The sequence below is a fragment of the Pinus tabuliformis genome, chromosome 8, assembly GCF_031772625.1.
Source record: "Pinus tabuliformis cultivar Carrire ecotype Pingquan chromosome 8, CPIR1, whole genome shotgun sequence".
Classification (NCBI taxonomy): Eukaryota; Viridiplantae; Streptophyta; class Pinopsida; order Pinales; family Pinaceae; genus Pinus; species Pinus tabuliformis.
In genome coordinates, this window is record NC_142294.1 from 1,706,098,185 (window position 1) to 1,706,106,879 (window position 8,695).

At 34.9% G+C, this 8,695-nt stretch overlaps 1 non-coding gene across 1 annotated transcript; it reads left to right on the forward strand.

Moving 5' to 3' along the window:
- The first annotated feature begins 5,652 nt into the window (after positions 1-5,652).
- Positions 5,653-5,724, forward strand: TRNAP-AGG (transfer RNA proline (anticodon AGG)). Its single transcript has one exon. It is a non-coding gene; the product is annotated as a tRNA-Pro (tRNA).
- Positions 5,725-8,695: the final 2,971 nt, after the last annotated feature.

An 8,695-nucleotide genomic window follows, 5' to 3' on the forward strand; every position in this document is an offset into this window, starting at 1 on the left:
TCATGTTGGCATATCAAATTTGTAAAAATTTTCCCTCCTTATTACCATTACATAATGAAGGTATCATGTTCGAACCTGACCAGAATCATAAATATTTGTAACATTTCCTTTTTTTTGGGTAAATATTTTGTATTGTTTGGAGACATGAAGTGCATATTAAGTCATGGAGTTTTGGGTTGGTCTGTCATTGGGAAAATAAGAATAGACCTAGAATATCAACCTTTTCAAAAGAGAAAAGGACACATTTTTGTTTTTTCATATAAAAACTAAAAACTGAGCTACATAGGACAATTACAAATTGAGAGATACAGACAAAGAGCGTGAAAGAATAAGATAAAAAGAGATTGGTCATGGAGATTTGGTATGCTTAGCTATGCTTAGGAATTATTTCTTGAGGGAAGAGCCTTCAAATGATTACCATGATGAGGAGATATGTGAAGCTAATGATATCAATGCATCCCTAATTAACTAACTTACCTACAATTTTATTTCCATTTTTTCTAATGTGAGTAGGGATGATCATTGGAATAGAAGGAAGAAGTGATTTGGGTGCCATGTAGGATCTTGTGGATCATGTTTATAATGAGTTGAGAATCTCCCTCCACCATAATTTTGGTGCGACCATGAGTTTGAGAAATCAATAGTCCTTCTTCCAAGGCTTTCAATTCTACTGCATTGTTACTATTATATCCCATGAAGCCTAAATAAATGTAGATAAGGGATCCCGAATGATCCTTGAAGACACCACCATAGTTTGCCTCACCTAGGTTACCTTTTGAAGCGTAGTCAAAATTGAGCTTTAAAAAATTAGTGGGGTGGGGTGGGGGGGGGAGAGGAGGGGGAAGAGGAATTGGAATTATCGCAGGGTGAAGAGAGTGAGCATATATGAGCCCTACAGTAAGGAACCTACTCTCAAGTGGTAGGGCCTCCTTGCTTGAGGAATTTCAATCTTTATCTAACCAGGATTGCACGACAATTAATTATTTTACAATCTTTTGAATTGCGACCCAAATAAAGTCATGAGACAGGGAGTGATTCTTGAATATGAAAAAAATATTCTCTTTCAAAATAGCCCAAAGGAGCAGACCTGGGAGGAGAGTCCATATGCAGTTCAAGATAGGATTATTAGAATCTTGAGCCCTCCAATTGTTAATGGTGTGAGGGATACTAGATATATCATGGTTTGATCTCTTCTTGCTAGCTTCTACATCACTCCATAGATGACTGTCATAGGGGAAACTATTGAAGAAGTGTTCAACATTTCAGCTTCTCAAAGGAATAAAGAATAGTGGGAGGGGCCAATATGTTTGCATTTTTTTATTTTATCCCAAGTTAAGGTTTTCCCTTGAACTAGGAGCCATAGGAAGATGGAAACATTTTTCCATATATTTCTCTGCCAGATGCAGCACCAGATGGAATATTTTGGAAACTCTTTGAAACCTGCTTCTATGGTATAAGCCTCACATATGGAAAATGAAATCCTTGGTCCATAACCCTATCACAATTTATGAGTTAAGTTGGATATCAGGATGAGTCTTTGTTGATGCTCACACCAAAAGTTTGAACAAGTCTCCTCACTGAGCTTAGGGTTCTATTCCATTGGAATTAACCATTGTCTCCATATTTGATTCGAGTTATAGGCATCCCAATAGTCTTTGAATTTGTAACACGCATCCTCTCACATCTACCCACTTTCACCGGTTTACTCAGGGTGAACATGAGATGAGGGGCTACTATGATATGACTCAACCTCCTAGATGACCTTAAGGAAATGGAGTCAACATAACAATACCTTACTGACTTCCCTTAGGTGCCACAGGACCTCTAGGAGTAACCCAACCCCTTCAAGTGTCCAACCCCTAAGACAAATCACTTTTTTTTCTAACCTAGAGTCCCAGTCGCTCCCTTACCAAGGCCTCCATGTGACTATGGGTTCCCAATCACTTGCATAGGCATGTATCAGTGTGACTGTGACCTTTTTTTGCAAGTGTTGTGATAGCAACTACGAGAATTAAGGATATTTTCCAGAGCTGGGGTTTAGCGTTTGCAGAAAAAACTATGAAACTTCCAAAACTCATAAAAGACATGAAGACAATGCTTGTAAACCAAAAACTGGAACCAGGACTTGAACCAACCATCGCCAATTGGCACTGTCATTCTTTCAAACACTTGGTAGGTATGAAACCTATAGGTCATGAATGGAAGCCTGAGCATAACGGATTGGAAACTTATATGAGGTTTAACAAGAAGGGTTAATTCCTTCTCATATTAGTTGTTATAACACCAATTAGGTATAAGACTCATTATTCTTTCAGTTACAAGTAAAAACATGAAAATAGCCATGACTCAAAACTGTCATATAACCATGCTTATAACCAACAAATAATGAGATAAATAATAATGATTAACCAAGTATTAAATCCACATGATAACAAGTACATTTACTAATAAAAATCAAGAGAAACTTAACTTTTATTAAAGATAGGAAAGATCCAACCAAGTTTAGGACTTCCACATACCACTTGACCATAGATTGGATAAACCAAATCTTTCATTCATCCAATCACCCCTGTGCCATATTCCAAGCATGAATGTGGGATCTCATGGGATAAACCAATACAAAAACAACCAAGGGAATCCAAAGGTTAAACCACCTCCACCCTCACCATACTATGATGTCACCTAAACCGGTCTCGTGATCACAAAAGAAAACTAAGCTTAGATGCCTCCAGATTCCTTCACCATCCTTGAGGAATTTTCCTATCTCCACTATAAGTCTTTACTGCGTATCCCACCATTACTGTTAAAGGGAATCCTAGGCCTTTGGTAATTTTCCTGAGACCACCTCACCCTGGATTTTGAAACCATATGACAATCCAAAGCTCAAATCGATAAAGAATCCCATCACACCATGGCTATCTAGAAATGGAAAGGCAAGGCTAAAAGCCACTGTCAAAACTTGCAAAAATCCATGCGACCAATAGCAAGAAACCAAATACACACATGCATATGGAATGCATGCCAAAACCAACTAGGAAATCATACATGAAACCTATTACCTACAATTATTCATACTGAAGCTGCTTTCCTTTGCTTTCCATGTCCTTCCTTTTCTTTCCTTGTCCTTCTCCTCTTGCTTCTCTTCTCCTCTCTGAGACTAATTCTAAGAATGAACTAACAAAAGGCTACAAAATGATGCTCTGATGTCTTTTTATCATTCATGCCTCTAATTTCTTCATTTTCTTTCATTTTCCTTCAATTTCCTCCTCACATGCAACTTGTGACCTTTCATCTCCCTTTTCTCCTAATTTCCTTTATTTTCATAAATAAAATGCCAAAAGTACCTTTTTGCCTTTCCAAAGCCTTAGCCGTTTCCTTTGCCAATTTCCCCTTAGCCATAAACACACCAACTGATGCCCACTAGGATATCTTTCCCAACATTCATCTTGGAATAAGTATCCCTTAACCATGGTGTTATTTTTCCTTTATTACATGAACTTTTAACCTAGGGCTGTTACAGACTTTGTGAAAGCCTTAGGAAGTCTTGTGGAGGCATATATCCCTTAAGTTGTTTTGGTCTTGGAATTTGGGAGTTGTTTCCACGAGTCCTCCCAAAACATGGTTATCTATCCATCGTGAATTTCCTAGAAGTAATGTTGTTGTATCAAATGCATTCCTTTCTTAATTGTTAGATTCCAAATGAAAGAGCCTGCAAGGGAGAAGGGAATTCTTATGAATTTTCCAATAGGAATGTGCTTTGCATATTTTCTCATCCAAATACATTTCCAAAAGTCTTGAACTCCTTGGATCCAATTCCACCAAATCATGGCTCCCATAATTGTAGCTAAAGTTTAAGGATCTCTTGGAACTAGGTCCCCCTTTAGTCTGGGTACGTAGATCTTATCCCAAGCTACAAGCGCCCATTTTTCCTAGTTTTTCTCCTCCCCACAAGAAATATTGTTGCAGGCTCTTGATTGGGTTAAGGATGGAGGAGGAAGCCATCAAAGTAGAGGATAAATATATGGGCAAAGCCTATAGAACTGATTTAAGGAAGACTAGTCTTCCTACCAAGTTTAGTAATCAGAAGGTTTAGATGGTTAACTTGTTGTTAGATTTGCTGATGAGATCCTCCCATAAAATGATTTTGAGGGAACTATCCAGAAGTAGTGCTCCCAAGTATTTTTCTTGCAATATATTGATTTGGAAACCAAGCATATTTGCAATATGTTTCTCAATAGTCAAAGGTGTAGTAAAGAAAAAAATATGAGATTTAGCTCCGTTTATTTCCATACCTGAGGCAAGAAAGAAGTCCTCTAGAATTTGAGAAAATCCTTTGAATTATTGAATATTTAGAACACCCGTACACAAGGTATCATCTAAAAAAATTTGGTGCAATATAGGCAGATCATCACTAAATAGATGTAGACCTTTTATTTTTTTATCTTCAATTGCTGCTTTGAATTCCCAATCAAGACCGTCCACTGCTATAATAAACAGAAAAGGTGACATTGGATCTCCTTGTCGAATACCATGAGAAGCTCAAAAAGGGTGTAGTACGTGATCCGTTGAGAAAAGTAGAGAAGAAGGCTCGAGAGACAAGGCTCTTAATCCAATAGATCTAGTCATGGTTGAAGCCAAAGGCACAGAGAACACTAAAGAGATAGCTCCAATTGAGTTTATCAAACACCTTAAAGAGTTGATGGTTTCATGTGCAATCATTATACCATCTAGAATTTTATGCCACTCCACAAAACCAATTTATGTCGTGGTTTATAGTGCATTGAAATAATGACAAATATGTCATGGTTTATAGTGCATTGAAATATTAGGGTTTCGTGCCCTAATTTAGGCCATGGCAGTGTTAATTTCAATTCCAACATTAATATATGTGTTGTTAATTTCAATTCCATCATTAAGATATGTGTTGTCAATTCCATTCCAACGTTAATATATTCCGGTCATCAATATGCTTGGTGGCCTTATACATTCACCATTAATACATCCTAGCATTAAAGCAAGACATTCTACTTTTAAAGGGCCATGTTAATACATTTCCAATGTTGAAGGGTTACTTATATTAGTAGTGTTAATGGTCTTACATTGAAGCAACATTAAAGGTTAATTGCATTGGTGATGTTTCCAAACTATTGATTGGCATGCATTATCACTTATATTGGTGCCAATTAATTATATTTTGAAACTTTTGATATGCCATTGCATTCTTTATTAGGGTTGGAACAACATATCATTGTATTGGGACAACGTATAATTGTAATTGCATTGGAGCTGCGTTGATATGGCTATAATTAAAACTTTGGAGCTGCGTTATCATTGGAGCGTTGATATTACCAATGTTCTCTGAATGTTGCATAGATATATCATTTTCAGCATTAATATTCGTTTCTAGCGTTAATATTCTAATATCATTGTCAGCGTTAATATTCCAAAATTGAAGGGATCTCTAACTTTGAAACTGTTTCAGAACAAAAGTTGTACGAAGTTTCTGAAAGCTCTCTTGAAAAATACAGTTCAGGGATTCTGCATTTTAGATCTTGGATGTGTTATGGTCAGGCAGTTTGGATTCCTGGAATGGCTTGCGTGCCAGGTATAATTGCACTGGTGTTCTCTTTCAGAGAACTATGAAATGTTCGAGGGCATTTGGTCTAGTGGTATAATTCTCGCTTAGGGTGCGAGAGGTCCCGAGTTCAATTCTCGGAATGCCCCTGTGCTTCACAGATTTAGAGGCTTCAAAGAAGCCTTGCTTTATTCAATTTCTTTAAAGAAGCCATGCTTTTGTGAAAGAAAATTTGTAACTCCCCTGACTGTCAGTTTCTTTAAAGAATCCTTGAGTTTGGGAAACAAGGTTTGCAGTTCTCCCAACTGTCAATCTTTTTAAAGAGACCTGGTTTGTGTGAAGATCTGTAGTTCTCTCAATTTCTTTAAAGAAGCCTTGTCTCTTTAATTTCTTTAAAGAAGCCATGCTTTTGGGAAAGAAAGTTTGTATGAAGATCTGTAGCTCTCTCAATTTCTTTAAAAAAGCCTTGTCTCTTCAATTTCTTTAAAGAAGCCATGCTTTTGCGAAAGAAAGTTTGTAGCTCCCTTGACCGTCAGTTTCTTTAAAGAATCCTTGAGTTTGTGAAACAAGGTTTGTAGCTCTCCCAACTGTCAATCTCTTTAAAGAGATCTGGTTTGTGTGAAGATCTGTAGCTCACAAAAAAAGTTTGTAGCTCTCCTGACAGTCAGTTTCTTTAAAGAATCCTTGAGTTTGTGAAACAAGGTCTATAGTTCTCCTAACTGTCAATCTCTTTAAACAGACCTGGTTTGTGTGAAGATCTGTAGCTCTCTCAATTTCTTTAGAGAAGCCTTGTCTTTGTGAAACAAGGTTTGTAGCTCTCCTAACTGTCAGTTTCTTTATAGAAGCATGTTTTTTGTGAAACGAGATCCGTAGCTCTGTCAATTTCTTTAAAGAAGCTTGGCATGTGTGCAACGAGATCTATGCTTTCGCTAAATGTGTTTTAAGAAATTTTGATGCGAGAGGTCCCGAGTTCAGTACTCGGAACGCCTCTTTGTTTCATTAATCCTCTTTGCTTCATTAATTAAATTTCTTTAAATCTCTTTGCTTCATTAATTCAATTTCTTTAAAGAGCCTTTTTCTGTGAAACAAGCTTTGTAGCTCTCCCAATTTCCTTAAAGAAGCCTGGTTTGTGTGAAACGAGATATGTAACTCTGTCAATTTTTTAAAGAATATTAGTTTGTGTAAAACGAGATCTCTAGCTCTGCTAGATGTGAATTATGAAATAAGATTGGTGTAAAGGTCTCGATCATATTTCAACGGGTTTTATTTTAAAACCGCTGACATTTGATTTTTATTTTAGTTATGTATTAGGAGTTTTTGTTAATTTTATATATATATATATATATTTTGTTAATATAAATGTTGTGTTTTTAGTTTTTTTTTTAAATCTGATTGGATTATAGAATAAGCTTAAATTAAGTAATATTATAGATGAATATGTTTTATGTTATTTTAAAAAGATTGTGTATATTCAATTTAAACCAAGTAATAATATAGATATATATGTTTTATATTACTTTAAGAAGATCAAAATCACTTATACTCAATTTGTTCATTCTTAATGTCAAACTAACTAATGATTTGGCGCAATTTTATATAGTCACAATTTAAGTAATTTCAAAGATTTTACAAATTATGGTAAATCATTGTTGAAAAATTTTCAAGTAGCTTGGTCAAACCCATTAATTATAATGTATTTTGAAGAGGAACAATTGATCTTAGCTTCCAATTTGATGGGTAGACCTAAGGAGAACCTTAAAAATAATAAAACATGTTTGAAATCAATTTTAAATAAGAATTTGAGAGAATTCTAATATTTCAAGCAATAATAATATGTATGCATGGATTTTGAAGAAATTCTGAATATCTTGACAAAGAAATAGAATAGAGATTTTCAAATGACATGCTAATGCCTTAAAGGCACAAATCTAATTGTGTTTAGATTCAAGTGTGAATATATTGAAAGCATCATAACCTTGATAACCACGCATTCTCTATTTCCATATCCAACCACAAAGTAGCACAAGTGTACCAACACTAAAAATACTACATAAAACTCTCAAAATCAAAATGAAAAATAACTATTTCACCTACATAAGCAAGAATCAACCACAAAGTAGCACAAGTGTACAACCACTAAAAATACTACATAAAACTCTCAAAATCAAACCAAAAACAACTATTTCACCCACATAAACACGAAAAGTGAGTTTGTGTTTTATATAGAATACCAATGCCCCATGGGTGTGGACATGTAGTGTGAGTCCCAACTTTAAATTTCAAGCTTCGATGTTCATGTTTTATGCTTAAGTGTGTATAATGTAGGATAACATGGAGTGAGTGAAGACATAGACTAGTTTTTTCTAACAAGTCCAAATATCCACTGTGGATGAGTCCATGCTTATCTTAAAGTCTCATGTTAAAGTCTTCGTATTGTGGGTGTTGCCTAGTGCAATACTTATTTTGGAGTCTTAGGCAAAAATATCACTAACGTTTTTTGTTTTCCATAGATTTCTTTGAAATTGCTTATATATATATATATATATGGTAAATTTTAAGTCAACTATCAAATTGACACTTTAAAAAATTAGGTAACCATCATTACTGGCATGCAAATTTTAAAATGTTTTTAACCCTTGGTTCATATTTCAATTTTTTAAATGCATTTTTATTTTATTAATTCAATTTCTTTTAAGATAAAAGAATTTTAGTGAAACAAAATCTATAACCCTTCTAAATTATTAATTTTAGATTTTGATATAAAATATGAAAGAAGGTTGGTGCAAATATGGAGAGATGCCAAGTTCAATACTTAGAATGGCCTTTTATTTTATTAATTCAATTTCTTTAGAAAAGCTTGGATTGTGTAAAACAAAATATGTAACATTCTTAAATTAATTTTAAATAAATTTTGGTTTGATTTATGAAAGAAGAGGGGGTTTGTAGCAACAAGTCCCTGCTTAACTGATTTTTGGTGTTGTGAGAAAGTCTTGCTATCAAGTAGTTATTCCATCAAGGTCAAGGGTTGTCTTTCATTCCAAGACCCAAGAGTGCACAGGTCCTCAAATCAACACCCTTCATTGAATAGAAAACAAGATTATTTGTTCCTAGGAGTCCCAT